Source organism: Lepus europaeus, chromosome 3 (genome assembly GCF_033115175.1).
Source record: "Lepus europaeus isolate LE1 chromosome 3, mLepTim1.pri, whole genome shotgun sequence".
Lineage (NCBI taxonomy): Eukaryota > Metazoa > Chordata > Mammalia > Lagomorpha > Leporidae > Lepus > Lepus europaeus.
The window spans coordinates 9,164,679-9,182,348 of NC_084829.1; the positions used below are offsets into that span (position 1 = coordinate 9,164,679).

The window sequence follows — 17,670 nt, forward strand, 5'->3', positions numbered from 1 at the left end:
GACCTTTCTCTGTCTCTCCCTCTCTCTGTCTGTAACACTACCTCTCACATTAATAAATACTTTTTAAAAAAAGAAATATTAAGAAAAAAACTTTGTGAAGTAGATATTATAATTTGCATCACTATTTTATGGTAAGCATACAGAAACTTAGAAAGATCAGGCAATATGCACTGGGTCACACAGAGCAGATAGATTCAGCTCAGGAGGATCCATGCTCTAAACGATTTTTGCCTCACCTGGACTCAGCTGTTCCCTGGGGGTACTGAATGTCTCCTTGAGTTCAGCATGATGGTGGTAATTAAAATAAAGCTTGAGAGATGAGTGGAACTCAGAGGTTCACACTTGGATTATTTGCTACAGTTGTTCTCCTTTGCAGCAGCGTTTCCTTTTACTGTGATATTAGATGCTGCTGCTCTTGCAATATTTAACAAATATGATTTACTTAAAATCTATAAGCAGTTCGTTCATTGTATTGTTTTTCTTCTCAACGTTTTGAGTGTTCTAATACCTCAGATGTAGTCACTATACAAAATATCCGTGACCACAGGTAGACTCAACTCTTACCTGAATCCAACACAGTGGGACTCAGCCAGATCCTACCGTACACTTAGCACCCAACAGTCACTAACAGTCCATGCACCTAAGTCCACCATTGAAGTCCCCTTTCTCAGAAGCTTTTTATTTTTATTATTTTTGACAGGCAGAGTGGACAGTGAGAGAGAGACAGAGAGAAAGGTCTTCCTTTTGCTGTTGGTTCACCCTCCAATGGCCGCCGCGGTAGGTGCGCTGCGGCTGGTGCACCGCGCTGATCCGAAGCCAGGAGCCAGGTGCTTCTCCTGGTCTCCCATGGGGTGCAGGGCCCAAGGACTTGGGCCATCCTCCACTGCACTCCCTGGCCACAGCAGAGAGCTGGCCTGGAAGAGGGGCAACCGGGACAGGATCGGTGCCCCGACCAGGACTAGAGCCCTGTGTGCCGGTGCCGCAAGGCGGAGGATTAGCCTATTGAGCCGCGGCGCTGGCAGAAGTTTTAACTATTACTTTCCAGAGGTCAGACCATGATTGGTTGTGTCCTCTACACTTGGAGATATATTTGGAACAGCAGTACCTTACAGTCACAGGTTAATACAGCTGTAACACAAGGTGCATACATTCAGCCATATCCTGGAAATGAACACTACACAACTACATGAAAATTGCAAGAGCTTTTCTAGAAAACCAGCACGGTAACACATGCATCACAAATTTTATCCAAAATTAAATTACCAACGACTTCATTCTTTAACCCTCTGTGAATTTAAGCCTCTGTTGGGCCTTGCCGATGTGTCACTTCAAACCCATCTGACTTAAATGTTTTAGAGCCATCATTTGGTAATTGTCTTCCCTGGAAGATAATGTTTCATGGTAAATAAACAATGGGCTCCAGAGAGTAGTTATTTTTAGAAATAATTGAAACAGAGGAGAATTAGTTCAGTGATCATAAGGAAAACAGGTCCAGGAGATGAACACAACATGTCAAAGTACTAATGTAAGTGTTTTCATTTTGTGATGAGATGAGTGGGGAGGAAAAGCGTTGTCATTGGTCTTGAGGTTTTTGTTGCTGAGTAAGTGAAAAGAAATGGAAAATGAGGTTCTTCCAATTTCAAACTGTTACAATATGGTTACTCACATGCCCTACAGAGAGTTCCTGAAGGCGCGAACCCAGTCACAAATCGGTACACATCAGCATTTTGCATAAAAGGAAAACATCCATATCTGACTCAAACCACAGTGAAATCAATACAGAAACATTTCCAGAGACTTCCTGCAGCTTTTTTATGCATTTACAGCTAGTATATCGTGCAAAAAATATTCTGACTGCTTCATAAATCAACTTGAGATCTACAATCCCTAGACCTCCACGCGTTTCTTTATCATTGCCCAGAGAGCACCCTGAAGACATGAAGTCACATTTGTTTCCCCTGCTGTTTCTATCCGATTAGATGGTTTATCTCTCTGCTGGGTTTTTTGATGAATTTGAATACAAGGGTTAAATTCACATATTCTTGTCTTACTAAAACAACCTCCTCCAAAGCTTGCAGAATAGCATAAAAAAAGCATCTGACCACTTCAAAGCCAAAATGCTGCTCTCAGCTCTTTGGCTTGGGCTAGACTTTCTGTCAATAGAATTATGCCCATTCACATAATTGCATTTGATTTTATTTACCACCAAATGTCTCAGTTACCTATAGGGATCAAATAATGATCATAGATACTCCAAAAAAGCACACAGAAAAATGTTTCAAATATACTAAATATGATGTTCAAGTATCTTCAAGAAATTCTGAATATTATCGTCTTATTGGTGCACAAATCTATTGTCCTGAATGTTGTTTTTGAAGATTTATTTATTCGTTTTGATTCAGAATACAGAGTGTTGGGTGGATGGTGGTGGGGGAGAGAGAGAGAGAGAGAGAGAGATCTATCTTCCATCTTCTGGTTCAATGCTATTTACAAAAAATAGATGTGATGCTTTTTGAAGCAAAGAACTTTCACAGAAATCTGACTAGAACCATATGCAGACATTAGTATTTGACAGTGAGCATGAATAAATATTTTACTTAATAGTTTAGCAGCTATGGTCAAAAAACAGAGCTAAAACATCAATCAGCTTGGCTTGGTTAGCTTTGAATTTCCAGATTTTGGTTTAGATTTCCTTGTCATATAGAACCAAACTTCTAATATAATACCAATCATTGTGATTGTGATGTAATTCTGCTGGTGTGTCCCAGCTTACTTCCTCTGTAAACTGGTAATAATATTGTCTGTATTAAAGCTTATTTTTTTTATGTTTTTAGAGAGAGAGTTATAGACAGTGAGAGAGAGACAGATTAAAAGGTCTTCCTTCCATTGGTTCACTCCCCTAATGGCCGCTATGGCCGGCTCTGCACCAATCTGAAGTCAGGAGCCTCCAGGTCTCCCACGTGGGTGCAGGGACCCAAGCACTTGAGCCATCCTCCACTGCCCTCCCGGACCACAGCAGAGAGCTGGACTGGAAGAGAAGCAACCGGGACTAGTACCCAGTGCCCCGGCTGGGACTAGAACCTGGGGTGCCGGTGCACAGGCGGAGGATTAGCCAAGTGAGCCACGGTGCCAGCCTAAAACTTATATTAATACCTCACATATAATAAATGTTTGACTATATGAGGCAGCTTCAAAAAGTTCATGGAAATGTGTATTATGAAAAAAGGATAAGTTTCAAAAATTGTTGCACTGAAAAACATTAATTTCATTTTCCACAAAATTTTGAAGCCCTTTCATATTTTGCTGTTACTGATATTCCATTAAATTTAAAATCCACAACAGTTGAGACTCTATTTCATTTAATTTGGACTTTCTAAATACTTAACATTATCTTAAGTAGCATTTGTTAAATTGTTTGATATTCTAAAACTTAAAAATGCATGTTGAATTATACTGGTATTCTAAATCTTAAAATATGCATACTGAATTATACAATTCACAAACAGCCCAAATGTGACTTAGTGTAGACAATACTTAAATATATATAAATGTATACTCTTAAAATTATTGATAGATGTACCACTATGTCACTAAGAAACTCCAAATTGCCAACAGTCTGCCATTTTATCTTCAAGGCTAAATTAATGCAACCTCTTCCATTAAAATGTCCTTGATTGTGGCAGGTGTATGGTCTAGCTGACTGAGGTGCCTGTATCCCATATTGCAGTGCCTCGGTTTGAGTCATAGCTCTACTTGTGGTTCCATATCCTAAGAGGCATCTGGTATTGTTTCAAGTTGTTACAGCCCTTCCACCCATGTAGGAGACCCTGATTCAGCTCCTGAGTATATGTTTCAGGTTGGCCATTGTGGGTATTGGGGGAGTAAACCTGGAATTAATTCTCTCTCTCTCTCTCTTTCTCCTCTCTCTCTTTCTCAAATCAATCAACCAATCAATTAATTTTAAAATACTATAAAATTCCCTTGATCAGCTATCTCTCATTTTACATAGGGGAGACTCAGAATCTGGTGTGTTCATTTTCCATATAATTTATCTTATCCATCCTGTCGTCATAGTTATCTGTGGACAAACATATTTTTCCTTAAAAGGGAGATCCGTGAAGAACTTACATTTGCCTTCAGCAAGACTCATGTTTGAATGTCTTTGCCCAAAGTAGGTGCACACGCAGTGTTTGCTGAATGAATGAATTCTTCATTGAAAGCCTGCTCAGTACCTACACGAATATTGAAACAGCAGAAAAGAATGACAAGAAAACGTCTCTGCCTCTACATCTGCGGTAACCTTGTCTGAATTCAGTGTTTCCGTGTACCTGGGCCAAGGCTGAGAAGTGGAGATTGAGAGACTGCGTGTTTCCCAGCAGTCCCTGCAGATTTTCCTCCCTAAGTACTGCAGAGTCAGGTTCTTACAGTGCAGGGGGTTAGTCCTGAATTTTGGGGGCAGTTTGGGTAAAAGCAGGAACAATGGTTGAAGAGTGCTAACTTACTGAAGTCTGAATGAGATTGAAGGTCCAAGGACTTTGGGTAGTTACAGTGTGGCTTATCTTGGAGTGGAGTGCAGGCTATGAGACTGGTAGAGATGCATGGTGGGGCTTCCACTGACAAGGTCACCAAAGGGCTGCCAGCCCTGCCCCCTCAAAACAGTAGAATGAGCATGCATGCTTAACATCTTCAGTTTCCTATGCCCTGCTATCCTAGGAAGGAGCAGAGAAGTTGTGGGAGAGAAGGGGCATGTTGCAGAGGCTGCCTAGAGCTCATCACAACTGATTGATGCAACCCAACAGATATTTTGATGTGAATGACATATGTAATCAGAAATATTCTAGAAGCCACATTTAAAAGATAAAATAGAAAGAAAAAAGAATGTGAAGTTAACTTTAGTGGATTTCATTTAATCCAATACTCTTATGTCCAAGATGTCATCATTTTAACATGCAATCAATAGAAAAGTATTCCAGAGCTATTTTACATTCTTTGTTTTGTGTTGTCTGAAACTCGGTACAAGCTTTACGTGTAGAGGACATTTTATATTTTACTTGTTCTTGGGGCTAACAGCTATCATCTTTCACAACGAAAGACTAGACAGCCATTCCATTCCAGACTGGGGGATAGGGTGCAGAGGCAGAGGAGTCAGGATGACGGCATTTTGGTGGACAGATAAAATGATTCAGACTGCCTTTTAGAAAGCTCACCTGTGCTGCAGAGGGAGGGAGCATGAGAAACATCTGAGTGAAGAAAGCTGGGAAACCAGGGAGCCATCAGTAGACGGTGGAGTTGCATGGGGAAAGTCAAGGAGGCTACCATCAGGTTTGTAAATAGATATCTTGTATCTTCATTGACTAGATCAATGTTTTTAGATCTTGTTTGAATATCAAATGATAGGAAAATCTCTTCTATTTCAAAATGATCCCAAACATTTCATTAATCTGATTGATCAGAGAGTGCCTTTTTAAACTCTATTTTTATCTTCTGAATATGGGCTATTGTGGTAATGAAGAACCTCTCATAACTGTCAATTTTCACATATATTTTTAACATTTAGCAATGAATAATGATAAATAGTAATAGATAAAGGCAATATTTTCATCTTTAATTATTTCACCACCCATTTTCCTTTCTTCTTCTTCTGGAATCTAGATTATTCATTTTTCTTTTTAGTTCTTAGGAGAATAAAAGCATTAATAAAAGAAAGCACCTGATTTAATTTGTTTTTCACTGTTTTATTAAATACTCATTAAGTTCTATATGAAATACCCCAAGATAATTAAGTTAGGAGTTTTAAAAAAATCTAGTATCCATTCCAGGATATTAAGTTCTTAATTCTACATTGAAGTGGTTTGTGGTATGTGCCAGGATCTGCAATCAATAGCTTAGTGAAGCACTAAAATATTGCACTGAGCAGGTATAGTGTTAGGTATAGTATTATGTATATGTATATACATGTATATATTATGTATATAGTATTATGTATTGGTATAGTATTAGGGATAAAAGCCTTGGAAAGCCATTCCATTTGTTTGCCCATAAATTCTCTTATGTTGCACAATGCATGTTTTAGGTGAAGGAATCCTTCATATTTATTCTATTTAAGAAATCCATGTGTCTTTTGAATGAAACAAACCAGATAGATAGCTCTTTTCCAAAGTCTGAGAGAGGAAGGACAGTGAGAAAGCAAGAAGGAAGCTGTTTCAGGACAGAAACAGGCTGAAAGTAGCACCAGAGTAGGCAAATGTTGTATCACAGGGGGAATTAACGTTGTGTTTATTGTGGAAATGGAAGAGTGGTAGCAGAAAAAGCTAGAGACCTGACCTTGGTTTGTCTGGTAGACGTTAGACCTCTTGGTCTCAGGTACTGTCAGCAGATGCATCCAGTGCATCTCATCTCACATGTCAATGAAACTTCTCCTAGGTAAGGAAAAACAAAAGCAAAAACAAAACAAAACAAACCTTGGAGGCTTTTTTGTGGCAAAGAATCTCATCCTGTTGGGCACACAAATTTAACCAGCAGGCTGTTTCCATCACAGGCAAACCAGAGAGCTGACACAAAGTTGGGAGACAGGGAAGTAGACATACCTGGAGTAGAATCAGAGCTTCATTTCACTTGCATAACTTAGCTCTATGTCTACTCTCAAAACCACTGGCATTAGATGTATAAATACATAGAAAATTTACTTCTTTCCTGAGGGATTCACATCCAGAATTAAGAAATTTTGGATTCAGTATAGGTAGTGACACAATTCATGAATGAGTTCTATTAGAAAACTCTGCCAAAAGATGTTTTTGTTATTTATTTAACTTTAAATTAAATACAGCAAAGACAGCAGTCAGTGCTATAGACCAGAAACCAGGGATCTGGGGTTATTTGTACGACCTTGAACAAATCGGCCTCATCTTTCAAATGACAGGATGAGCCTATTGCTCACCACAACTCTGTAAGTGAAATATTTAGATAACAGATGATTTGGGTGGTTGCCAAACTTTTAACCTCCAAATCTAATGGGATTATTATAAATATCGGTTTTCTTAATTTAAGAAGAAAAATCATTGGTATTATTTTTGATCTGCTTAACTTAGTAACCTAATTTATAAAGCTAACCAATTGCTAATGATGACTTTAATGTTTTTGTAGGATTATAACAATAACTTGAATTAAACACTGCTAACTCAGGGTCTTAAACTTTTATGTAAACAGTTTGGCATATCTTATCTACTTTGTGATCTATAATGCACAGCCTAATCCAATTATAACAAGAAATAGTTGACTGCTTGAAATATGCACTTAACAGCCAAAATCAGGGGATTGGCTCTAAAAACTAGGTATGTGAAGAATCAAGTAATAATATGAATTTCTAAATATAGCAATTTTTTCACTAATAAGGTCTAATGCTTGAAAATTGGGCCAGCATGGTGCTTTACAAGATGAATAACTGTAGTGAAAACCAGCATTGGAAACTTTAGACAAACATTTAAATGCTGCTATTTTGAAGTTTAAGAAGTGATGTGAATAATTACTCCACAAACATCACATTTTTTTAAGATTTATTTATTTGAAAGTCAGAGTTGCACACACACAGTGTGTGTGTGTGGGGGGGGGGGGTGTCTTCCATTCCATTCGCTGGTTCACTCCCCAGATGGCCACAATGGTCAGAGATGTGCCCATCCAAAGCCAGCAACCAGGAGTTTCTTCCAGGTCTCCCAAGTGGGTGCAGGGGCCCAAGGACTTGTGCCTCTTCTATTGCTCTCCCAGACCATAACAGAGAACTGAATCGGAAGTGGAACAGCTGGGACTCGAACTGGCGCCCATATGGGATGCTGGCACTGCAGGCGGCAGCTTTATCCACTACATCACAACGTTGGCCCTCACATTAATTTTTATTCAGATAAATTATCTACTTTTGAATACACTGTTTTTATAAATATGCAATAAGTTGAGTAATAACATTTAAATGATTATAGAACTTTCTTAACTTATAAGTACAGAATTTTCAGTTTTTAGCTATGTACTTTATTATTTAATAGAGAAAAATCATTTGAGCATGTAGAATAATAAGTATAATTTTTTAAAAAGATTTTTACTTATGTATATGAGAGTTACAGAGAGGCCGAGGCAGGGGCCTGCGCTGTGGCACAGTGGATTAACGCCCTGGCCTGAAGCGCCGCATCCCATATGAGTGCCGGTTGTAGTCCCGGCTGCTCTGATCCAGCTCTCTACTATGACCTGGGATAGCAGTAGAAGATGGCTCAAGTCCCTGGGTCCCTGCACCCATGTAGGGGACCTGGAGGAAGCTCCTGGCTCCTGGCTTCAGATCGGCAGAGCTCCGGCCATTGTAGCCATCTGGGGAGTAAACCAGCAGATGGAAGACCTCTCTCTCGTCTCTACCTCTCTCTGTAACTCTTTCAAAAAAAAAAAAAAAAAGTCATGAGAGGCCGAGGCAGAGAAAGAGTTTACTCAAAATATTTCCATAGCCTTGGCAGCTCATGACAAGAATCTCTGGTGATCACTGACGTCATAAATAAGAGTATAAATTGTTAAATCAACAGCAGGAGTCACTGTGCGCTGGCTCCATGTGTAGGACTTCTGTCCTTAATGAGTTTTACTATGAGAATTATCCGTAAAACTTGTCTTCAAACAATACTTTATACTTTGTGTGTCTCTGTGGGTGCAAATTGTTGAAATCTTTACTTAGTATAGAATTGATCTTCTGTATATAGAGATAATTAAAAATGAATCTTTATGAAAAAGGGATTGGGAGAGCGAGTAGGAGGCGCGACGGGAGGGGGTGGTGGGAGGGCAGCTATTGGGGGAAGAACTGTTGTATTTCCAAAAGCTGTACCTATGAAATTTATATTTATTATATTAAATAAAAGCTTTTTTTATAAAAAAAAAAAGAGAGAGAGAGAGAGAGAGAGAGAGAGAGAGAGGTGTTACATCCACTGGTTCACTCCCCAAATGACTGCAATGGCCAGAGCTGGGCTGATCCGAAGCCAGGAACCAAGAGCCAGGAGTTTCTTCCAGGTCTCCCACATGGGTGCGGGGGCCCAAGCACTTTGGCCATTGCTTTCCCCTGCATTAGCAGGGGGCTGGATTGGAAGTGGAGCATCCGGGACTCAACTGGCACCTGTATGGGATGCCAGTGCTGCAGGCAGTGGCTTTACACTCTATGCCATAGCGCTGGCCCCTAAGTATAGATTTCTTATACAATTTTATATGTGAGAGGGGCCAGCACCATGGCTCACTTGGCTAATCCTCCGCCTGCGGCACCAGCATCCCATGTGGGTGCTGGATTCTAGTCTTGGTTGCTCCTCTTCCAGTCCAGCTCTCTGTTGTGGCCTGGTAGGGCAGTGGAGGATGGCCCAAGTGTTTGGGCGCCTGCACCAACATGGGAGACCAGGAAGAAGCACCTGGCTCCTGGCTTTGGATCGGCGTAGCTCCAGCCGTAGTGGCCATTTGAGGGGTGAACCAACGGAAGTAAGACCTTTCTCTCTGTGTCTCTCTCTCACTGTCTATAACTCTACCTGTCAAATTAAAAAAAAAAGTTTAAATAAGAAACAATTTTATATGTGGGAAACAGCAAATTTAGGTGTAAAGAGAATAATGAAATTATTTGCTCTCAGGGAAGAAGCATTTGTTCTGAAGATTTTATTCTGAGATGTAAATTTTCATGATTGAGAAATGCAACTTTGAAACTTTTTCCATCAAGAATATTCAATCAATGGAGTATAGAATAGTTCAGATCATGTAATAAAGACCAAGGAATGAAGCTATGTATGCAACATGGAGCTTTTAACCAGAAATATCTGGATTAAATATCTGAAAAAGCTCTACTTCTTTTCAGTTATTTAAAGTATACTTAATTTCCTTCAACATCTGTTTTGTCATCTTCAAAATGGCTACATATTTATGGGATTGTTTAGCAAACTCAATAAAGCAGTGTAGGAAAGGACCTAACCAAGTTCTGACACATAGTATTCCTTAACCAAGAGAGAGGTTTTGGGGCTGGTGTCATGACATGATGGGTAAAGCTTCTGCCTTTGTGATGCCAACATCTCACGCGGGTGCTGGATCTTGTCTGGGCTGCTCCACTTCAAACCCAATTCCCTGGTAATGATCTGGGGAAAGCAGCAAAACACGACCTAAGTATTTAGGCCCCTGCCACCCATGTGGTAGGGCTGGGTGGATTTCCTGACTCCTGGCTTCAACCCAGCTCAATCTCTAGCCATTGGCTATCTGGGGAATGAATCAGAAGTTGGAAGATTTGCCTCACTCTGTCTCTCAGTCTCTGTAACTCTGACTTTCAACTAAATAAATAAATTTTTAAAGAGAGAGAGAGATTCATTTGAATAGGACTTTACCAGCAGCTGCTACATTTCAAGATTTTTATTAATGACAATTATACATATGTATGAACTCCAATGTGATATTTCAGTGCATGCATATAAAGTGTATGATCAAAATGAAGTAATCAGCATTTCCCCTTCGCTGGCATCACTGCATATTTGGAGGTTTTGCTCAGCTTCCATTGTGAGCGAGACTATGTGGCATTTAGTCTTTCTGTGTCTTGCTTCTTTCACTTAACATGATGTCTTCTAGGTGCATCTATTTTGCCACAAATAGAACTTCATTCTTTTTACTGCTGAATAGTATTACATGGTGTATATTAAACACATTTTCTTTTCATCTGATGACAGACATTGTGATTGATTTGATATATTGGCTATCATGGGTAGTACATTAATAGACATGTACAGCAGGTATCTCTTTGATACAGTGAGTTCATGTATGTCTTTTGGATAGATATCAAATAGTGGGATTCCTGGATCTCATGACAGTTCTATTCCTAGTATTTAAAGAAATTGCCATATGTTTTCCATAGTGGCTACACTAATTTGCAATCCAACCAACAATGTATGAAAGTTTCTCTTTCTCCACATGTTCATCGGCATTTTTTACCTTCTGTCTTTTTGATAATAGTGATTCCGATGTGGATGTGATGGCATTTTCCTGATGGTTAATGCTCCTGAGCATTTGTTTTTCAAATATTTGTTGGCATCTGTGTTTCTTCTCTGGAGAACTGTCTGTTTGGATTCTTTGCCCGTTGCTTAACTGGACTGGTTGTTTTAGTACATAGGCAGGTTCAATGTCTTATAGCAACATCTGGAGCCCTTATTGTTTATTCAATATACATGCACACATACAAAATTAGCCTAAATGTGTGTCCTCTTACTATCCATCTACCCCCAGTCCTTTCTTAAAACTTAACCCTTGTGCCTCATTTTATGGTAGTATACCCTTGTGCACAGGCATTGTTTCGTTCAATTTGATAGGACCCTCTTAGAAAACTGGGCACTTGGGTCCAGCTTATTGGGAATCACATTTTACAAACAAGTTAGCACTGGTGTTGTTAGAATGATGTTTACTGCCAAATACCATTTCAGATATAATTGTTCTGAGAAAGCCACATTGCTTTCAAAGTCCATCCAGGTTTCTTTAAATAAAATCTAGAATACATTATACAAGAACTGCTCCTTAAAGCTCCTGATGACATAATGATCTTTTAACAAGTGATGAAAATGATTCCAACTTTTGAGATTCGTAAATAAAATGTCTAACAGTAAATGTTCTCTTGCTTATCGAATACAGAGAGTGTGTTAGGCATTTATTTTAATCCACAACTGCATATGTGTGCTATATACCCTGTAAGCACCTGCCACCTTGGAATGCCAACAGTCTTCACGTTGGAATGCAGAGCATTGAGGCAGGGTGCTCTCTGCCCTTTGGAATTCTCCCTCCATTGGGCAAGCTATGCTAAAGCCTGGTGATCCTGGTGCATAGGCCAAGGGCCATGTATTTCCTCAGGATGCTGACTCAAGGCTGGGCCCATGAATGAATGAGACAGAGGTTGGGATGCAGTAGAAGATGATGATGCCGAATCCGTTATGAACAATATGTCCACGATGCTACTTGTGCTTCTGTGCCTTGCTACATTCAGTGTTAGTTGTCAGGACCTGAAACATGCATATTTTGATCACCATGCTCCTTTGCAAAGGTAGATTTGAACAATATAAGCTTCTGTGAGCTGAGAGAACGTTTCCTCTTACATGGGATACAGTCCTTTCTAGCTGTTCCATGAGATGAGGTGCTTTTCAGGATTGCACGTATTTAATGCTATTTTTTCCTTGTTTGGTAGGTATTTGAAAACTTTTAAAATAAAATTTCACTGTAAACTAAAAACTTGCTTTTGATGATCCATATTCTAATTTATTTTTCAATACTGTGAAACACTGAATCTGCCATCAATTCTAAGTTAGTCATTTCTTTGGAAAGGCAGGGAGAGAGAGAGAGAGAGAGAGAGAGAGAGAGAGAGCTGTCCCACATATTGGTTGAGGCACCAAATGCCCATGGCTGCTAGAGCTGGGCCAGGCTGAATTCAGAAGCTGGGAACTCAGTCTATGTCTTCCACATGGGTGACATGGACTCAGGCACTTGAACCATTCTCTTCTTGCTCCCAAGCTGCCTACTAGCAAGAAGCTAGAACAGGAAGCAGAACTGGGACTTGAATCCAAGCACCGTTGATCTAACATGCAGGCATCCCAGGTAGGGCCTAATTTACCACTACAGCAAATGGATGCTCCTATGTAAGTCATTTCCATGAAACTAATAAAAGGCTTGTTTTTGAAGCTGCACTTACATCTATCCAAGTTAGCACAGACATTGGTACAAATCTCCAGACGTGGGGCCAGTGTTGTGGTGCAGTGGGTTGTCACTGCCTACACGTCGCTGGCATTTCATACATATGCTCATTCAAGTCCCGGCTGCTCCACTTCTGATCCAGCTCCCTGCCGTATGCCAGAGAAAGCAGCAGAAGATGGCCCAAGTGCTTGGGTTCCTGAGAGCCATGTGGGCGATCCAGCTGGAATCCAGGCTCCTGGCTTTGGCCTGTCTCAGCCCTGACTGTTGGGACCATGGGGAGTGAACTAGCAAATTGATAATCTCTCTCTCTTTCTGTGTGTGCGTGTCTCTCTCCCTCTCTCTCTCTGTAACTCTGATTAACTGAGCTCAAATGTCATTTATATTTCTAGCAAAATACTGAAATTTCTGTCTTGAAATCTTCTTTTTTTTTTTTTTAATATTTTTTTTTTTTATTTTTGACAGGCAGAGTGGACAGTGAGAGAGAGACAGAGAGAAAGGTCTTCCTTTTGCCGTTGGTTCACCCTCCAATGGCTGCCGCGGTAGCGCGTTGCGGCCGGCGCACCGCGCTGTTCCGATGGCAGGAGCCAGGTGCTTCTCCTGGTCTCCCATGGGGTGCAGAGCCCAAACACTTGGGCTGTCCTCCACTGCACTCCCTGGCCACAGCAGAGAGCTGGCCTGGAAGAGGGGCAACCGGGACAGGATCGGTGCCCTGACCGGGACTAGAACCCGGTGTGCCGGCGCCGCAAGGCGGAGGATTAGCCTGTTGAGCCACGGCGCCGGCCTGTGTCTTGAAATCTTGACTCTTTTTAAAATGCTTCATAATTTAAAGCCGTAATCTACATAACATTCCTGGGAGAAAGGATGGTTAGAATGACTGTCATCTCATGGATAAGAGGGAAAAGAATTCCCATTCTTTTTTTAAATAAAAGAAGTTAGTAAAGGCCACAAGAGCAAGCCCCAGTTCTTGCTCAGGTTGTAATTCCTGAGGGTATAAATTTCAATTCTGATTAAGGACAATGGCCTAAAAATAAATTAGAGCAATTCCTAAATGTTACATGTGAATAATTATTTTGGATCTTTGAATTACAAATTTTTTGTACACCGAATGCACAATGCAGAATAGTACAAATTACAGTGGAGGAAAAAGATTAACCAGTGTTCTAATTTGTTTTATTCTTTTGTGGCTTTAAACCAATCCCTTAATGTGATTTAATTTTGACTTCAGCAATTAAACATCCTATGTAATGGAAAGGTAGTGGTTATTTTGGAAAGCAAGAATAGGTGACACAGGGGGTATTACCCCTGGAAGTTTATGAGTCTAAAAGTCAACATAATAAAACACTCTAGTCTTAAAGGGAGGTTATGTAAATGTGTGACTACAGTAGTTAACTATATAAATGGCTTTCATACTTATACGGACTTCTGCACAGTTCCTACATATATCATGCAAATATATATTCACCAGAGAGACCATTAAGAACATATGAGACCTGGGGATTTTTACTTTGCTTATTTCATATCAGCATACATATGGATCGATAGATACATATATATAATACATTATCTTGATTCAGAAAATGATATTAACAATGTCAGAGTTGGCTCATGTTGTATTACCTTAATCGTCCATACTTCCATAAAGAATGGATTTGCCATTCTCATAGATTTAAAAATCAAGTTAGAAGAAAAACAACCCCTTTCCCTAAATTATATAAAAAGAAGCCCAGATACTCTCAGACTGAACACATTTCCCCACTAAGGGAAAGCTCACACTGTAGAAGAAATACAATCTTATAGTTTTAAGGCACTGCGTTAGGAAGAAAACAACTTTATTTTATAAACTTCCACGATAGGCCACATGGCAGTCTGTTTTAAAACCGTCTAAAAATATCTCAGCCAATCTCCAGATCAGTTACTGAAGCTTGCCGGTTTGTTGAAAGCTGGCCGTGCTCTTTGGCTTGCGGTTGGGCCACATTCTTTCTCTCACTTATGGGAAGACTATCTGTTCCACCTGAACACTTCATTCTTTAGCTTGCTTTGAATATGACGGCAGAGAGTAGCTGGAAGAGATAAAAGAATGTGTACACATCAGGCCATTTCAGTGTTAACCACCTCTGTTAAGATGAGTACAAATCATTATAGCTCTCTGGGCATATGCATGGGCACATGTGTGTGTACACGTGTGTTTACATGAAAATTTTACTCAGATCCATTTCATTCTGAAAAAAAAAATCATATAACCATTATCAAAACTGCACCAACCTCCTTCTCTTCTCTCTCCCTTCTTTTCACATATTCATAAATGACCCAGTTTGTGAGCAGGCAAGCTGATAGTCTTTCTGGTTGATATTAATCTTTAGCAAAAAGAGACGACAAATGCATTAGCATAGACAAACTGCTGTAATCAGTAAAATTTGAAGCTGACACACTTATAGAGTCCTGCTTGCCAAAAATAGGATTTCATCTGTACTGCAAATTTTTTTTTGCCCTGAACCAGTTTAGCCAATGCTATAGCAAACGCCAACTTGGGGAAGGCAGGATTAGGGAACACAGTATTTCAGTAGGTGGCGCTTCAACACAGCCCACCTGCTCTGCCCTTCCGTGCGTAGGAAAGTTTCAAATACCTGAGATGCATCAGAGCTTGGCCCAGATTGCTAGTCTTGCAGCTAGATTGTTGTCCTAGGCGCTAATGACGTCAAGTACAACTAAACATTCTATGCAGGAAGGACTGTTCTCATCAGTCCTCGGTGATTATTTGAACACACACACACACACACAGATACTCGTACAACAAAGACCCCTCTTTCTAAAATTGAAAGCCAGAGAAAAATGATGTCCAGCTATCAATGCCATTTTTGTAATTTCAGCTTCATATTTATTTTTGATTAGGTTATTGGCTTAGATCACATTTGCTGGCCTGTATCTCATTACATTTCCCTTAAAAACAATCTTACAAGATTTTTGCACTATTAATCTTAAGAAAAGAGATTTCCTCTTTCAAATAATTTTACTATGTAAATGAACCAAAATATATGAAAATGCCAACAGTTTCTTTTCTTAATTGATCAAGAGAACCATCTAATGCAATTCTCCCTCCCCAACACGTCCACAAACTGACACACAGGGATGATTCAGTGGACGGTAAGCTACATATCAGTGATGAACAGCAACAGGGCTGCCTAGAGAGCAATGCACTATAAAGAGGTGCATGGCACTGAGAGTGCTCCCGATGGTCCATTCACCTAAAGATAGCTGCAAGCTTCATCCAAGAGAGGAGGAGGGAGAGCAGAACACTTGAGCAATAACCAGTCACTCAGCTACGAAAAGACAGGCACTGACATCTCCCCCTGATTGGCTGCCCAGCACTCAGAACCTATATCATCACAGGTATTCTAGATTTCTCTATAATTTGCTACTATTTTATTGAAATCTTCTAAACACATAATCAATAGATTTTCCAGTTAAAAATGCTGTGATGGTAAGGAAGTTCCCACTGCTTTGTTATAAGATCTTTGCTTTTCAATGTGCTGCTTTCATATAATTTAACTGGATACTTCACAGAAAAAAGAGTGGATATACAATAGCTGCTGTGTACTATTATTTAGTACGACATGTTGTTATGAGTATTTAATTTATAAGCAAATGTATTTTAAATTAATATGAAAATGAAGTAATGAATGAGGTGGAAGAATGAAAATGAGGTTTCTGTTTCTGCCACATCATTATTTGTAATTCATGGAAATAAGAAATATTAGCAGAAACATACATTTTGAATTGTACAGTAGTTCTGAATACAGTCAGAGAACAAAGGATAATAGCATAATAAACCATAGCAACATAATATAATTTTTAAATAATCAGTGATTCAAACATTGAACACTACTTTTTCTTCCTTGAAAAAGTTAATAGAAAAAAAAATCAGTGTCAGCTGTCTTTCCTCATTCTTTCTTCTATTTTTCCTGATGGAATTATTACAGATTTAAAAGAGATAAACTCAAATTCAATTTAAAAAATTCCGCTTTCCCCAAAACCACGGAATGTACCATTGCTCTAAATTTCAGTGTCTTTCTCTAAGTAGCACATCTTTCCTGTGTGTGTATATGCTTGGATTAGACTCATTCTCTTTCTTTATGTATTGTAATGTATCTTCCTCATGAAGAAGAAAAAAAGAAGTCTCTAAAATCTTACACTTTGTTACTAGAATACTCAGACATTCCTTGCTTCGTTGACTTTTTATTACCATCCTGAGGTTAAAAAAAAAAAAAAAAAAAAAGGATTTCTGTTAACAGCTCAGCTCTTTGCCCTGATTCCAAGTGCTTTCTGGACTCCTCTGCGTTCAGTTTTGTGGGTTTTCTTCACTCCTTATTTTCTGTCGCAGTTAGGTTACCAACAGATTTGCAAGGTTTACGTTTTCCCCCTTTTGCAAAGTTTTATACAAAACGCAGACATAACGGATCGCCTTGCAAGGGCCCCCTTGGCCACTGTCACCTCCGCAGTGGCCCTGGCATCTGTCAGCAAGGAGTGCTCGGATCTGGGCTCCCCGCTGCGTGAGATGTGGCTGCCTCCCCCAGACAGGGCCACACCGCTCCAGAGCCAAGACACGGGGCCATCTGATGCGAGTCTGGCCTAATGAAAGTCCAGCATGGGGCTAAATGAGTTCTTCCACTGCTGGGTGAGGGGCTAATGATGAAACAGCTCCCTGGGCTCTCTGCTGCTGTTGGGATCTCTGGCAGGGCATATGGCAGTTGGCTGAGTGCCTTCCTGTGCGATTTCCTCTCAGATTTCTCTTCCTGCTCCCTCCCTTCCCTTCCCTGGCTCTCTTTGCCCCTTCCTTTCCTCTCCTGCGCTCTGATGTTCTCCCCTTGTGATTGCTGGTCCAAAAACGTTTGTTTTCAGAAGTTATGTTGTGAAAGTTTCTTACTGTTGTTGGTGGCAGTGGTGAAAAGTAGGCAAATGGAAGAGAGA

General features: G+C 40.0%; 1 pseudogene; it reads left to right on the plus strand.

Moving 5' to 3' along the window:
* LOC133756400 (histone deacetylase 1-like) overlaps positions 1 to 17,335 on the plus strand; it is a 38,201-nt pseudogene extending 20,866 nt beyond the window's left edge.
* The last annotated feature ends 335 nt before the right edge of the window (positions 17,336 to 17,670 follow it).